Source organism: Chlorocebus sabaeus, chromosome 15, assembly GCF_047675955.1.
Source record: "Chlorocebus sabaeus isolate Y175 chromosome 15, mChlSab1.0.hap1, whole genome shotgun sequence".
NCBI lineage: Eukaryota > Metazoa > Chordata > Mammalia > Primates > Cercopithecidae > Chlorocebus > Chlorocebus sabaeus.
In genome coordinates this window covers 40,983,918-41,000,120 of record NC_132918.1, presented here as the reverse complement: position 1 = coordinate 41,000,120, position 16,203 = coordinate 40,983,918, and the positions used below count along the sequence as shown (strand labels likewise).

The 16,203-nt window shown below is 42.6% G+C and overlaps 1 non-coding gene across 1 annotated transcript; it reads right to left on the bottom strand.

Annotated features, from left to right (window-relative positions):
- Positions 1–15,169: 15,169 nt before the first annotated feature.
- LOC119626095 (small nucleolar RNA U13) lies at positions 15,170–15,274 on the bottom strand. Its single transcript, XR_005242284.1, has one exon. It is a non-coding gene; the product is annotated as a small nucleolar RNA U13 (small nucleolar RNA).
- Between the last annotated feature and the right edge of the window lie 929 nt (positions 15,275–16,203).

Below are 16,203 nucleotides of genomic sequence, written 5' to 3'. Positions count from 1 at the left end.
GAGTTCCTCTCTGTCACAATCAAGAAAGTCGAGCCCTTCTGTGACTCCAGGCACCACTGAGTATTTGTTCACAGGCCTGTATGTGGCTTGGAGGAGAGAAAGCTGCTAGGAGACAGGTCTGGGCCAAACTGCAAGGCTGATTAGCGGGAAAACAGACTCCATCCTTATACATACTGACGAGTGAATTGAAATTTCTAGGCTCATTTACTCCAGTAATTTGGACTGGGGCTGGATCATTGCCCTTGGTGGTCTTTCACTTTCTCCTCTGTCCTTGAGTGATCTGTTGTATAGCAGTGGACTACAGCACAGGGCTTCCAAATCACACAGACATGAATTCCAATCCTGAATCTCTTTGCCTGCTTTGGGAGGGATTCTTAAGCTCCATAAGCCTCGGTGTCCTCATCTACAAAATGGGGATAATAACAGCACCTAGGGTTACTGTGAGGATTAATCCCAGTAAAGTGTATGAGCAGCCATTGCCTAATCCACCATGGGTGTGCAATAGTTTATTTTCCTCCCTGGTTCTAGCTTTGCCACTTAATAGCTGTGAGGCTTTTAACAAGTCATTTCAATGTTCCTGGCCAAGATTTTCCTCATCTTTAAATTGGGTAGGAGGAGAACACACCAGTAATACCTGCTCACTGGGATGTTCTGAGCTGTGCCTGGACAAATGTGCTTGTGACTGTGGGCAATGACTTACCTCAGTGAGACCTGCCTGATGGATCGATGGCCAGTGTCACAGTTGTCCCCTCTGTTGGATGATAGAGTGTCAGCTGTATATCTGAGAGGTCAGGAAGTGTCTCTTCCCAGAGATTGGACAAGCCTGTAGGTGTATCCCTGGTAGGTGGACATCTTGAATCCAAATTGTAGATATTTTATTTCCTTTGGGAGTCTTTCATTTGTCCCTTTTTCTTCTGCCACTGCTGCTATTTTAATTATTTTAATCCAGGCTCTTCTCATCCCAGATATGAACAGCAGCAGTAAAACTGATCTTTTTGCTTTCTGCCTTCAGATGAGTCTTTCAAAGATTCCAATTACCTCTAGTCATTTTATTGCTCAAAAGCTCAATGGCCCCATCATTTCCTGGATAAACTGAAGACCCCTCAGCCTGGTATTTAAGACCCTCTAATCTGGCCCACTTTATCTTACTTCCTACTATACGCTTCACAAACTCTCCGCTCATCCACTTGTGTTTCCTCACAGTTTTTCAGTGACTATGTGCATATTCTTAAATGCCATTGTTCATGCTCTTCCCCCTGCCTGGCCCCTCAGCCCATCCTAAATATAACCTCACTTTTGCCATGTGGTCTTTATAGTCATTGCAACTGACTACAACTCTGTTTGGGAAACAAATGTCTGGGTTTGTGAGTTCAAGGATGGTCCCAAAAAGTCAAGCAGGAGGGAGAAGCAGGTTGGTTGGGAAATACGGTACATCTTGGAGTTGTTGAATTTGTGGCAATGGCATTTTCATTGTTGTTCCTTCTTTCAAAATCACATGAATTTCAGTTAGATAAATGTTGTTCAGGGAAAATGTTTCTTAGAAAAAACACATACACGTAGTTTTTTACATTTTTGTTTGTAAAGAAGACTAGAAAGAAAGATATAAAGAAAAAGTTAAAATGACCTCTATTTCCAACACCTCGAAATTGTTACGGATATTTTAATGTGTGTCTTTCTTGGCCTTAAAAAGATATTTTTAATTTTTTAAAAAAGAAAATTATGTAATATGTACTCTTTTAGTACATTATATTCAACACCGTATTGTGAATGTCATTTACATCAATAAATCCTGACTAAATAATAATTTTTAATGTCTGTTTAAGGCTACACTATAATGTATTTAATCAATCTTGTATTGATAAAACTTAGCTTATGTCCAGCTTTCAGTTCCTCAATATGTGACATTATTTTTTTATAACTGAGTTCAAAAAACTATATTGACCTTTAGAGACAAAATCTGCAGGTGTTGGTTATAAAAACAAAAAATAGAGAGAGAAGAAAAAATAAAATTAAACAAAATTCAAAATAACTCACAATTCCATTACTCATAGAAAAACTCAGCTAGATTTTGATGGCACTCCATCCCCAAGTTGACAGAACATTTATTGCAAAATTCTGATAATTTCCTTCTATTTTCCTCTTTGTCCAAATGGCTGAAATTTTATCGGGTACTCATGTAGTAACGACCTACTGATGTCTTCACGTTTTACACATTACTACTATTCTTCTTTCAGAGCTTATTTATTGGGTATTCAGCAAAATCAAGATGAATTCTGACATGATACATTACAAATGCCAAGAAGGAAAACCATGACTCTACTCCTCCACGTCTTGTCAGTAAAAAATATTTTTCAGCTTCATGCTCCCGACTTGGAAAAATGATATGATGCCATAGTGCTGTGTCACCTTCCTCTTGATACACAGAGTTCATCATGCTGGGATCATGTGTTGGGAACTTCCTAGCCACCCACATCATCGACTTTTTGAGGAAACAATACTTCTCTCTGGATTACTGCATCTCTTTATCACCCTCCTTCTTTGCCTCTCTATTATCTAATACTGTGCCTGATGAGCGCCCCAAACACAGAGAGCCCCTCCCACTTTTTTCTAGATTTTGTTCTTTATAGGGCAGTGTCTGATCTACAGTAGCAGCTTAATGTATAAAGTTTTAAATCATATTATCCATTGGAATAATAAGAATAGGATGATGGAAAGAAACAGGAACACATTATAACTTTTCATGGGGTCTTTCTTCCATCGAAACAAAACAAATGATATTATGCTTTGTAACCACATTGGTATAACAGTGAATATAATCCAGGCTGTGTTTATTATTACATACTCATTTTTATTATATTCCTTTTGCTTCTAATTTTAAAAGAAATAAAACATTTCCATGGGCCCCAGGCATTGTGTCTGATGGATAAAGTACCCATCTGTACTTCGAAAGCTAAGGGAAAAGAAATACAATTCTAGGAGGAAATTCTTCATTTAGAATTGGCCAGGGCTTTTTACGTTTGCACTACACATTGAGAGCTTACTATAGTCCAAGTGGTCTTCTTATATGTATTATCTCATGTAATTATCACACCAATCTCTGTGTTAATTGCTATTATTATTCCACATTTTATAGTAAAGGTAATTAAGGCATAGAGAGATGACCTAATGTGTTCACAGCCATACAGTTAGTATTTGGTGGAACTGGGATTTTATTCATTGCACAAATTTTCTTGAGCATCTGCTGTGTGCCAGGCACTGTCCGGACACTAGGGAAGTGAGCAAAACAAAGCACCTGCCCTTGTGCAGCACCATCCTTGGTCTGATTTCAAAGCCTGTGCTCTTTACTCTTGCGCTACTTGTTTGTTCTATGGGATGAGCAGAGTGAGCCTAGAGAACAAATTGGGGGAGGTGGGTTGATGAGGCAGAGTTGTGGCAGCAAGTGCAGGAGGCTGGGCCCAAGGGCAGTGGGCAGGGCTGTGAGGACCATGCTGAGGAGTTCACCTTTACCCTGAAGCTTATGAAGAGACAGTGAAGGGGTTTCAGCAGGAGTGTGAGAATGACTGCAAAGCTGGTGTAGTAAGAGAGGTGAGAAATCCAGAGGATGGCAGAGGTGGAAAGAAGTGGGCAGCTTGGATGATAGTGAGGAAGTAGCATGGACAGGACTTGGTGTCCAGGTGGATGTTGGGGGTAAAGGAGAAGGAGGGTTCAAGGATCATGTCCTGGCTGCTGGAACACCCCATGATCTCTTCCCTCTACTGGCTTCTTGTTGCTTCTGACTGAACCCTTTCCACTTTTCTACCTAAATAACACCTTGTTATTCCATCCTCGGTTTGGACATCACTTCTCCCTGGAAAGCTTCTCTGACCATCCACAGGATGGTCACATCCTGTGATTCCACAGGAAAGGCATGGCACATTATCACTGGGTAACTGAGGAGCCTGTTAAAGGGACTAGTTATAAAGGTGAGAGCAGGGTTTAAGGAAACAAAAAAGCGATGGCACTGAATTCGATGGCTAGTAGTCCTGTGACCATCTGAGAGGCTGGAAAGCACCAGGGGAGAGAAGGTTACTAGGACCCAGAGAAGGAGTCAGAGGAAAGGGCCACTTGACCAGAGCTGCATCCTTCAGTAGGGGATACAGCCCATCTACAATGATCCTGAAAGGAGGGATTCCGGAGAATTAACACCTCAGCCTTCTTCTCCTTCCTTTAGCTCATCTTTGCTCTAGCTCCCCATTGGCCAAATCCAACTAGAAGCAGCAGGCACAGGAACCCATTGAGGCAGTCCCTGCAGTCAGCCCCCAGGGCACAGGGCAGTGTGGAGCATGGAGTGTGGGCCTGGAGAGGCAAGTGGGAGACGCCCACAACCCTTTCCCTGACCAACCCTAACCCCAGTCTAGGTCAGCAGCTTCTCCTGTTAGGGCCTCCTACACCCTGTAATTCTCGCTGTCAAGCATTGCTCTATCTGCCCCCCTTCACCTAGGCTGTGAGCTACTTGAGGGGGTTCTGCCACATCTTAGCCATCTTTGTATCCTTGATAGCTAACACAGAGCCTGGCACTTGGGAAAGGCTCCATAAATATTGAATAAAGAAAGCTCCTCCTTTCAAATGCAAATTTCACATAGAAGGTAAACTTCTCAGTCTGCTGTCAACTGGTGCCTCAGGGTGGTTTATGGTAAAAAAGAACAAGTTTCTGCATTATAGTCTTGAAGTTAAAAGGCCCCCAGAGGACATGTACTCACTGGTTTTATTATTATTTTTTTATTGATCAGTGTGTCATCAGTCAACAAGTATGCAGCAGCTTCCTCTACAAGGAACCAGAATTCGTACCAGAAATTAACACGTGCTGGGGATTCATTTTCCTTTTGTAACAAAAGTAATGCAAAGTAATTGAAAGCAATGACATTATTTCATCCAAATAGCATAGGATGGATCAAATATAAAGATGTGTTGGGAAATTAAATTTACTAGGTAAACACAGCCACAGAGAGCTCACAGCTGTTTATAGCTCAGTTGTATTTATGGGATGACACAGCCTAGCCATCAGGCATACTCAGGATGGCTGGGCTGTACATTCTGGCAGTCTGTCCCGTCTGTTCCAGCTTCTTCATTTTCACAGCCATCCCAGGCCACCTCCTCTTTCAACCTGTCCTACACTGAGGAAGTGAGGAAGATTGTTCTGGCAGCAATTTTCATCACATCATATTATTCTCCAGCCTTATGTTCAAACTCTTCTGACAAGTGGCTCCCACTTCACTCTTAGTATTATAACATGTCCCCTTGTAATTGCTTCTCAATCTTGCATCTATAGCTCCTCTCATTGCTTATTTTTAAAGGGAAGACATCTGTCTTCACATTGCTGTGAATTCTCACCATTCCCATACCTAGTAGGCACTCAAGGGAGATTTATGATTAATAATCCACTTAGATATACCTACCCCATACATGTCGCCATGGTAACTCTACACCTTGCTACAAGTTGATGGCATAGTGTGTAATGACTTGCCTTCTTCCCCATTCAGCCACTAATCCTGTAGATGGATTATTTTGTTCCTACCCCCACAAAGCCTGGAGAGCTCTGTAGCCCATGAAAAAATCAGAAGAGTGCCAGCCTGCTACCTGATTCCTCTCTGCCTCCAAACACAATGCAAAACAAGCTCTGGTTTCCATGCTGCACATAAATAGAGATTGTTCTTCAACTTCAGAAATGTCCTTAGCACAGAATGTATGCGTCTACCAGTCATAGGAATTCTCTCTGTCCGTCTTACAGGGCAATGGCTGAGGTCTTGGGAACTCTTTCAGGAAGCCCACTGGGGAGGGAACCTTCATTTGTCCTGATTGCCCTGTGTTAGGGAGGGAGTGAATGTCCCCCCAGCCAGTAGCTAGAAACCAGGGCCAAACCCATGAAACTCATGGATTCATTCTATGTCTCCTTCTCTGATACCCTACTGCCAGGCACAGCCACCATTTTGCACAAATCTGGGTGAATGGTGCCCCTGAGGCTAGAAACTATGGTGGGCCTGGTGCTGAGCTTTGTCTTGAGCCTAGTGAAGATGATGCTATGCTCCTTGAGAGGTGCTCAGCTGTTTACCCTCTGCTGTGTCCCAGGAGGCCAACTGGTATGGGCTGCATCGAGTCTTTTGCCCTCCAACTTCCTGTTGGATAATGGGGACCTGTGGCAAGAGGTTGGGACAATGAGAAGGAAGAGAGTGACCAGTGAACGTACCTCCCTGCCAGTTTGCTATGGGTTTGTTACCAGCAGCTGTTGCCCGCCAGACAGTCCTCTCAGAATTCAGGCAAACACTCTGATGACCCTGATGTTACTAGCTCCAGAGTATTGCCCTATCTCCTGTTGCCCTCATCTTTCTAAATTATTCCTTTATTAAACTCCTTTGACTCAGTTTGAGAGTGCCATAAACTCTTTTTCCAGTAACTCTGACCATACAGTGGTAAATAAGATAAAGTCCTAGCCTCCTTGGAGCTTAGGTTAGTGTGGAACAAAGACAGACAACAAATGTGTTTGCAAATACAATCTATGTAATTTCAGATATTGATAAAAGCTTTTTTTTTTTTTTAAAAAAAAAAAAGTACCCTAGAGTAGTGGAATGGCTGGAGAGGGTCTAGGGAGGAGGGTTATTTTATGTCAAGTAGCCAGGAGAGGCCTTTCTGAAGAGGTGACATCTGACCTGGCACGATGACAATGAGAATGAGACAGCCACACCAGCATATAGAGAACAATCTAGAGTGGGGAACACTGATGCAAACTGCCCCAGACGGGAAAAAGTTGGAACAGAATGGAACTTACTGGACAGGGAGAGAGTGGCAGGAGATGAAGTCAGGGAGGAAGGGCATAAAGGAGTTTGGATTTGATCATTAGGACTCGGAGAACTTATTGTAGGATTTGGGTAGGGGGTTGTGATGGTCACTATCCTAACAGAAATTAGATGAAACAATCAAAGGGTTTAACTGAAGACAATGCAATGAGAGGATTATTTACTTAAATGTGGGCAGGATTAGGAAACTAATAAAGGGTGATGAAGCATCCAGGAACTAGCAACAGAGAGAAGCTCTTATCATGGGGTGAGAGTCCAGGTGCGGATGGGTGACAGGGCAGGTCTGGACTTCTGAGGACAATGGAGCACACAACGATCTGAACATTTGACATGAATTACAGAAGCTGGAAAGAAAGAATTTCACATCTTCTAATCAATACCCTTAGTCCAAATATTTGTTAGCAAACTAACTGTTTTCATAAACTTTAACACCTACAGGGCTCAGTCAGGAACCTGTAAGGAATTCAAGCGAAAACCAATAATGAGCGGGGGGAGGGGGGCAGGTGAAAGGGTGAGGCTGGCTCCACTGAAGGGCATTCAGATGGAAGCATTACACAGTCCTGAATTCAGGAGAGCCGTCTGGTTCCTGGGGACAAACTGCAGCTTCGGAGATGATTTATTCAGCAAGTTTCCCAGCTTGCAAAACTTTCCAAAGTCCTCTTATTGCTCTACTATGGTTGCTGTTTGGGGGCCGGTAAAGCCCATCAAGGGCTTGTCTGGGGTTAACAAAGGCGTCGCTGACTTGCACCTCTTTACCCTGAGGGGCATCATTTAGGTGACTCTTCCAAGCTGGCAAAAATAGAAGGCTTCCATACCATTGGTCCTAAATTTAGAGAGTGCAGAGTCCTTATTAAGACTAAATTGTAAGGAAAGAAAACACTTGTGGGGTTACTCAGGGCAAGTAATTACACATAGTCTTTTTTTATTCCTCTTCTGGTTTCTGTCTCCTAGTAAGATACATGTAAAAACAACAACAACAATGAAGACAGGCATTGCTCTCTTAAGAAACCTCGGCTGCCCCTCACTGGCATTCATCTTATCCTGTGGTTTCCAAGTGTTTTTAGCAGCAGAACTCTTTTTCCAGACAAAATCTGCCACAGAGTTTTAATGGATAACACAGGCAAAATCCAAGTGGCCATTTCCCAGACACCTCCACAGACCCTGATTCCAATAATCTCCAGCTGGACTGTCCTGAGTGTGTGTATGTAACTGAGGTTTATTGCGGTATGATTTTCATACAGTAAAATTCAATACAATAAAACTGTAATAACAGTCTTGTAATAATGCCACAATCAAGACACAGAACAGCTCCATCACCCACTGAATTCCTTTGCATCCCTTTCTAGCAAATCCCCTCTCCTCATCCCCATCCCTGATCTGATTTCTGTCTCTATGCTTTACCTTTTCCAGAATATCATATAAACGGAGTCATGCAGTGTGTAATCTCTCGTGGCTGGCTTCTTTCACTTAGCCTGATGCTTTTAAGGTTCATCTGTGCTTTTGCATACATCAGTGTGTTGTTTCGTTTTATTACAGAGTGGAGTCTATTGCTCTTGTGGTAGTTTTCTTAGTTTTCTTTTTTCTTTTTTTTTTTTTTTTTTTTTTTTGAGACGGAGTCTCTCTCTGTCGCCAGGGCTGTAGTGCAGTGGCCGGATCTCGGCTCACTGCAAGCTCCGCCTCCCGGGTTCACGCCATTCTCCTGTCTCAGCCTCCCAAGTAGCTGGGACTACAGGCGCCCGCCACCTCACCCGGCTAGTTTTTTTGTATTTTTTAGTACAGACGGGGTTTCACCGTGTTAGCCAGGATGGTCTTGATCTCCTGACCTCGTGATCCGCCCGTCTCGGCCTCCCAAAGTGCTGGGATTACAGGCTTGAGCCACCGTCTCGGCCTCCCAAAGTGCTGGGATTACAGGCTTGAGCCACCGCGCCCGGCGTCCTGTGGTAGTTTTCGACGTCATCCTTCAGCTTCCAATTTCTTTTCTGCATAAACTGTAAAGCTGCCCATTCAAATAATTTTCTTTTTTCCTTGAAATGCTGAGATCGAAGCCCTGATAACACCATTGCAGAGGCACAAGTAGGAAAGAGGGTGCATGACCCGAGAGACGTCCTCACTGTGCCACGCTGCTGCATCAAACCTGCTCACAGAGCTGGCTCCCGAGCCTCCAAGTGCCTCATCTCTTTCCAGGACTAGAAGTCCTAGGAATTACCTAATCAAAGGAAGGAAGTACTGCTTGGATTCCCTTTTTATTGTATTTTCAATTATAATTAAGAGACAAATTTTTAAACCAGGAGAAGAATATGAGGGAATGTGTTTGTTCAGAAATAAACCTAGGTCACTAAAAGCCTTCCAAGGACAAAGATGTGCCTAAAATACAATTTCCATACAAAAACTTAAACCAAAAATCTCAGCTTTGTCCACTGCACGTGTGGCCACACAGTTGTAACCATCTTTTGGATTCTCAATTCTGCTATCTCATAAGTAGCTTTTGTTCCCGCCTCAAAGGCCATACCACTCGTGGATGCTCTCACTTCTAAAGAATCTACCAGAGCAGTCAAGGGCACATTCCTTCCTCTTCCCCAGCCCCACTCTTATAGACCACTAATATTCCAGGAGACTGAGGCATCTCATTCTTTGCTCCGTTTAAAATATTTTTGTTCTGCGTTTTATTTCTTTAACTTGTCATGTTTTAAAGATGCTTTAATATTTATGAACTACCCCCAGATACTTTCTTGAAATAGATGGAGTGTCATTGACAAAATAAATGTTATGAGAATTAAGCATTGTATTTCTTATCATTTTGAGTCCCCCTGTTATTTTGCTTGTGCTGAAAATAATGGCTCCTCCCTGTCTTGTCTGCTTTGAGTTGAGCTAGATCCATGCAGTTTGTCATTGTTCCTGAAAGTGAGTTTGACTTCTTGAGACAGGAGGGAGGGAGATAGGAAAGTCATCACTTAAAAGGAAGAACACTTTGCATTTATTAGTTCCTTTAGGCCAACGTATTTTGAGTCGTTCTTCTCTGCAGACCTGTGCAGTACCCTGAGGCTACAAAGACAGTTGCTGCAGCCGACAGCAAGGTGGGGTAGACTGTAACACAATGAAATGAAAAGTGCCCGCATGGAGGCAGGAGGTGTTGTGCAAAGAAGGGGGAGCCCATGTCTTCCTGGGAGACGGAGAAGGAAACTTTGTGGACAAGATGATTCTTGTGCCGAGTATTGAAGAGTGCATGGGAATGTTCTGGGTGGCAAAAAGGAGCTAGAGCCCCCTGTGCAGAGAAGGTAACTTGTGTAAAGACCCAGTAGACTTGAAAAAGAGAGAGACAAAGAGAGGCAGAGAGTTTGGTGGAAAAGCAAATGCTGTCATTTGCTATGTGACGTGGGAAACTGTATGTGGAGAGTGAGGTGGATGGAGGCCAAAGCCGGTGGTGGGGGGATCCTTAGGGTGGGATCACCGAGCCATGGGTGTTCTGCTCCAGTTTGGACCTTAGCCTAGGGCCAATGAGGGTGAGCAAAGAACTTTGGGTGGAGGAGAGTCAGTGTGCATTCTGAAAAATCCCTCTGGCATCTGTGGCAGGGGGATGGAGGGTCCTGCTAGGGTCCAGGTGAAAGATGATGTGTCAGCAGGACAATGGAGAAAAGGGAATCCATCCTAGAGACATGTGGGATGCAGAACTGATAGAGTCCGGGAGAAAGGTGAGAGGAAAGAGGGTGCAAATGACTTCATGTCACTCCCACAATAACACTGTGACATAGGGGCCATTATGTCCATTTTACAGATGATGAAACTGAGATTAAAGAGGTAGAGGAACTTATGTGAGTTTACACAGCTAATGAAACAGAAACTGTACCACAGCATTGAGGTGCTGCACTCAGGAATTACTCAAGCATGTGAGATCGTGAGAAAGAACACATTTAATGAATTATGGAAAACTACCTTTAAAAACTCCAAAAACAAAGCTTCGGGGAAAGTTTCCTTGAGTCCTTGGAGAGCAGTGTTTGGGCAATATGCTACCAGGGACATACGTGGAATGAGCAGGTCTTAAAAGGGCTTGCCCTGAAGATCGAGGGTTTCTCCTGTATCATCCTGTCTCAGTTTGTCCTTCTGCAACTGGGGAAGAAAGATTTGTATAATAACGTATTTGCATCTGAGAGCATTTCAGCAAAGCATGCTTCCAGCTGCCATTTCTGACACAGGCACATCTCCCACCCTCATTTTATTGCTTTGGGGTAAATGGCCTCCTCCCCACTCCCAACTGCTTTGTAGATAAGAGAACGCAGTGAGGGATTTATCCTTTTACCCATGGTATTGTGGCTGTGAGGGATTTATCCTTTTATTTATTGTGGTTTCCATAACTCATGTATAGAACTGTGACTACAATATCATGGAAAAAGCCATCATTCAGACCCCAAACGAAGAAATGTGGAGTCCCGTTTCTTCCAGCTATAAATTGCCTCAAAACCAGCAGACAGCAGCTGGCATAACCAGACAATGGAAACTAAGGTTTGGAAAGTTATCCATGACAAATTGCTTTTTCTTTCCTCCCTTTCCCACATCTTCACTAACATCAAAACAGTTTTTCTGCTGGAAGGTAAAGAGAACTAGATAATTGATTCTTACTGAGTGAGTACATGCCAAATTTGGGAAGTGTCCTGAAACATTTTTAGATCCAGATTAAATTTGCAGATAATACAGCCTGATTGAGCTGGGATGGGTTACTTAGACTAGTTCTGTGGTGATAGCAGTTATAAGTCTTCCAGGAACTATGGAGTCTATTTTTCCAGTGTTCCTAGAGTGAGGTGTCACAAACTAGGAATTTCTCCCACCCTGCTCTGACCCATGATTCCCACCCATGGGCAGGGGTAATAGCCTGTCCTGTAGTTTAAACTCAGCACCCTAATCATCCTCCAGAGAGCTAATGGAGGAGGTCATGAATCCCCTGAGACTGGCTTCCCATGTGTCCTACCATGCTCAGCTCCATCTACCAGGCACCCTCACACATGGCCGTGAGCACCTTCTGTGCATCAAGAATATTTTAGGTACTTTATGCTCACTGTATTCACTAACTTAACCTTATCACGGACTTGCAAGTTAGATATTATTACTATTCTCATTTTATAGTTGAGGAAATTAAGACATTGAGTGACTCAATGAATAAGGAGAAGTACAATTGTCACCCAGGTCAAGCTACCACTCTTGCCTCTGTGATTCACAATGCTTTTAGCCCTCTCTTCAAAAGAGTAGGACAAAAATATTATAATTGTTATAGAATGTGTAAATTCTGAAACCAATTATTACCTCAGTATTTCTGGAATATCATTTACTTCTAGAACTTAATAATTTCCTATTCTTGCACTTGTGTCTTCAGATTTTTGAGTTCAGGCTATGCGATTAGATGGCTTGGATTTAATCCCAGCTCTGCCCCTTTTTGCTAGTGTTGTGGGAAGTCAGGGACCCTGAATGGAGGAACCTGCTGAAGCTGTGACAGAAGAACATAAATTGTGAAGATTTCATGGACATTTATCACTTCCCCAATCAGTACTCCTATAATTTCCTATGCCTGTCTTTACTTTAATCTCTTAATCCCATCATCTTTGTAAGTGGAGGATGTATGTCACTTCGGGACCCATGATGATTGCATTAACTACACAAATTGTTCATAAAGCATGTGTGTTTGAACAATATGAAATCTGGGCACCTTGAAAAAAGAACAGGATAACAGCGATGTTCAGGGAACAAGGGAGATAACCATTAGGTCTGACTGCCTGGGAGTCAGGCAGGACAGAGCCATATTTCTCTTATTGCCAAAATCGGGTAAGAGAAATATCGCTGAAGTCTTTCCCCAGAAAGGAATATTAATAATTAACAGCCCTGGGAAAAGAATGCATTCCCAGGGAGGGCCTCTAAAATTGCCTCTCTGGGGGTGTCTGCCTTATGCATTTGCAGATAAGGGATAAAACCCACCCTGACCTCCTGCAGTGACCCCAGGCTTGCTAGGATTAGGAAATTCCAGCCTGGTGAATTCTAGTCAAACCGGTTCTCTGCTCTTGAACCCTGTTAAGATGTTTAGTAGTGACAATGCATGCACAGCAGGACATGGAACTTCGTTAGTAATTCTAGTTTTGCCCTGACCTTGTGATTTGCCCTGACCTTCTGCCTTGTGATCTTTTGTTGCCCTTGAAGCATGCGATCTCTGGGACCCACACCCTATTCATACACTCCGTCCCCTTTGAAAATTGCTGATAAAAACTTGCCCGTTTTATAGCTCAGGGGGCATTGCGGAACCTGCCGACATGTGATGTATCCCCTGGACACCCAGCTTTAAAATTTCTCTCTTTTGTACTCTTTCCCTTTATTTCTCAGACCAGCCAACAATTAGGGAAAATAGAAAAGAACCTACGTTGAAATATTGGGGGCTGTTTCCCCTGATATACTAGTATGACTTTGTTCAAGTAACCTAACCTTTCTGTATCTATTTAGAATGAAAATTGTAAATAGTATCCACTTCATAGGATTGTTTTGATTTTTAAAGAAGATAAATGGATGTAAAGTGCTCAATCCAAGATGTGGTGTATAATTTGTGTGGTTGCCTGTTACACTGTGACATGACCCCAATGAGCCATGCCTTCCAGTATTTAAGTCCTTATGTAGTTCCCTCTCCCATTGACTCTGGACTTGGCTGAGTAGCTGGCTTTGACCATTGAGATTCTAGCAAATGGTATGGAAGCAGAGTCTTAATAAGTGCTTGTAAATAGGGGTTTATCCTCCTTGGACGTTTGCTCTTAGAGCCCTGAACCACCACATAGAGAGATTAGGTTGTCCTATTGGAGAGACCACCTGGAAAGAGAAAGATAGAAATGTCCAACCAAACCCAAGCTCTTTTATCCAGGCCAACTGAGGTACTAGACAGCTATCTTGTACATTCCAGTCTCAGTAGACACCATGTGGAATAGAAGAACCTTCCAGCTGAGCCCAATCAATCCATAAAACCCTAAGAAATAATAAAATATTGTCTTAAGCAACTAAATTTTGTGGCCTGTTACATAGCAATAGATAACTGAGATAGACTGAATTTAATAAATACTCGCTATTTTTAAAAGTTATCATCATTATCCAATGACTTTACTTCCTCCAAAATAATTAACATGAAGACATGAAAAACTTTCTTAGAAACTCACTCAAAAATCTGGGCATGGTAGTTCATGCCAGTAATCCCAGCACTTTGGGGGGCTCAGGCAGGCAGATCACTTGAGGTCAGGAGTTCGAGACCAGCCTGACCAACATGGTGAAACCCCATCTCTACTAAAAATACAAAAATTAGCTGTGTGTGGTGGCTGGCACCTGTAGTCCCAGCTACATGGAAAGCTGAGGCAGGAGAATTGCTTGAACCTGGGAGGCAGAGGTTGCAGTGAGCGGAGATCATGCCACTGCACTCCAGCCTGGAGCCTGGGCGACAGAGCGAGACTCCATCTCAAAAACAAAAAATAAAAAACAACAAAAAAAAAACTCACTCAAAAAAAGTGCTGTCTTCCTACTATGTGCAGAACAACAATGACTTGTCTCCCATGTTTATAAAATAGTATCCCCCCCAAAATATGTCTTCATAGCAATTTTGAACTCTTAGATCTGCAAAGCAGACAAATTTAAATTTTTCATCATGTTTGGATTATTATTACTTATTATGCGGCTATAAAATTTCTCTATTTTAAAAAATCTTTAAAAAGGCATAGGGGAATTAGTGCATTCATGCGGAAGCAGACCTTATTTTTCATCTACTTACTGACACTTCTTGAGAGAAAGTTAAAAAATACTCAACACTACTTCAAAACCACAGACTCTCGAGGATAAAAGAGGCTTTGAAAGGTCAGCCAGTCTGCTGTACTCTAGGTAGACTTTTCATCTGAGCTTCCCTGAGAGCTGGTAAGGCTCCTGTTTTTCAAGTTCCGCAAGCAATGTTCCCTGGGTTAGCAGCCACAAAGCCCTTCATGCATGGCATTGGTGTTTCCAGGGGAAACCATGGGGCAGTGTTGACTTCGTGTCCCTCTTGAGTCTGCCACATTATAGACTGCTGTAGTTTAGGGTCACGTTTGCAGCCATGAAGAGTGCCATTTGGTAGAAAGTCATTCATTTTTTACTTGTATTACACATAGCTTCTATTGGGCATATAATGAGTAAAACCAAAATTGTGAGGTACGGAAAGTTTACCTGTCCTCCCCACCCTTCTCTTTTGGCTAGCACCTGCAGGCTTTCATCTACCCAAAGACTGGCTTGCCTTCAGTTGTTTACAGAACAAGTGAGTTTTAGCCTTGCATTACCTCTCCTTCTACATTGACTTTCTTTTCTCATATCAGGTGGGCAAAGTGCCAACCTGTAGGAAGAAGGTTTGAGGGAGGCACATCTCACACATAGGTGTGATACCTCATCATCATGCTCATGAATTGCAGAAGGATCCATACTGACATCTTAAGCTGAATATCTCTCTCTGTCTGTCTCTTTCTCTGTGTGTGTGTGTGTGTGTGTGTGTGTGTGTGTGTGTCTGTGTCTGTGTGTGTAATATATATAAACCTATAAATCATCCAGTTGTAGAGGTAAAGGCCTTATGCCCTGTTAATCTAATTGTAAAATCAGAGAGACAGGAAGTAGAGTCTATTCCAACTCCTTCACACTTTTCTGCCCTAATCATTTTAAGATATGAACCCGGGGGTGGGAGCAGGAGTCAGGAAGGGGACCAGGAAAAGCATTTGGCTTGGAGACAAACATTTACAAAGGACTTCAAATTTAGGCTTTTAACGTTGCTTCCAAATGAGGTTATAAATACGGTCAAAACACAGATGCTTCTCATTCAACTCTAAACTCATGTCCCATGATTGAAGCATCCTACCTCTAGGGTGCTATAAATTAGTTATATAGAAAAAAACCCTAACTTCTATATTACCTGTAAATATCATAGTTATATGCCATTGCATTTTTTGAATTAAAGGGTATAATTTGTTAAATGTAACATTAATGATATTCCACAATTTTGTGATCCTGTTTTTACAATTCCTTGAAATAATAATAGCTAAACATTTATGGAGTGCTTTTTGTATGCTAGGCCTTTCACAAGAAATGTCACAATGACTCGGTAAAAGTAGGAACTATTACCACTCCATTTCACAGCTGAGGAAACTGAGACAGGCATGTGGGGAAATGTGCCCAAGGTTCACAGGTGATGAAGCCATGGATCTGGGATTTGAGCCCAAGCAATGTGGCTCCAGAGCAAACATGTGCAACACCCAAATCTGTTTCTTAGTTTCAAAGTCTCCTCATGTAGAGAGCCCCTTGTGATCTCCAAGAGGTGCTGGATGGATGGAGAACGATGTCACAGAGGAAAGGCCAG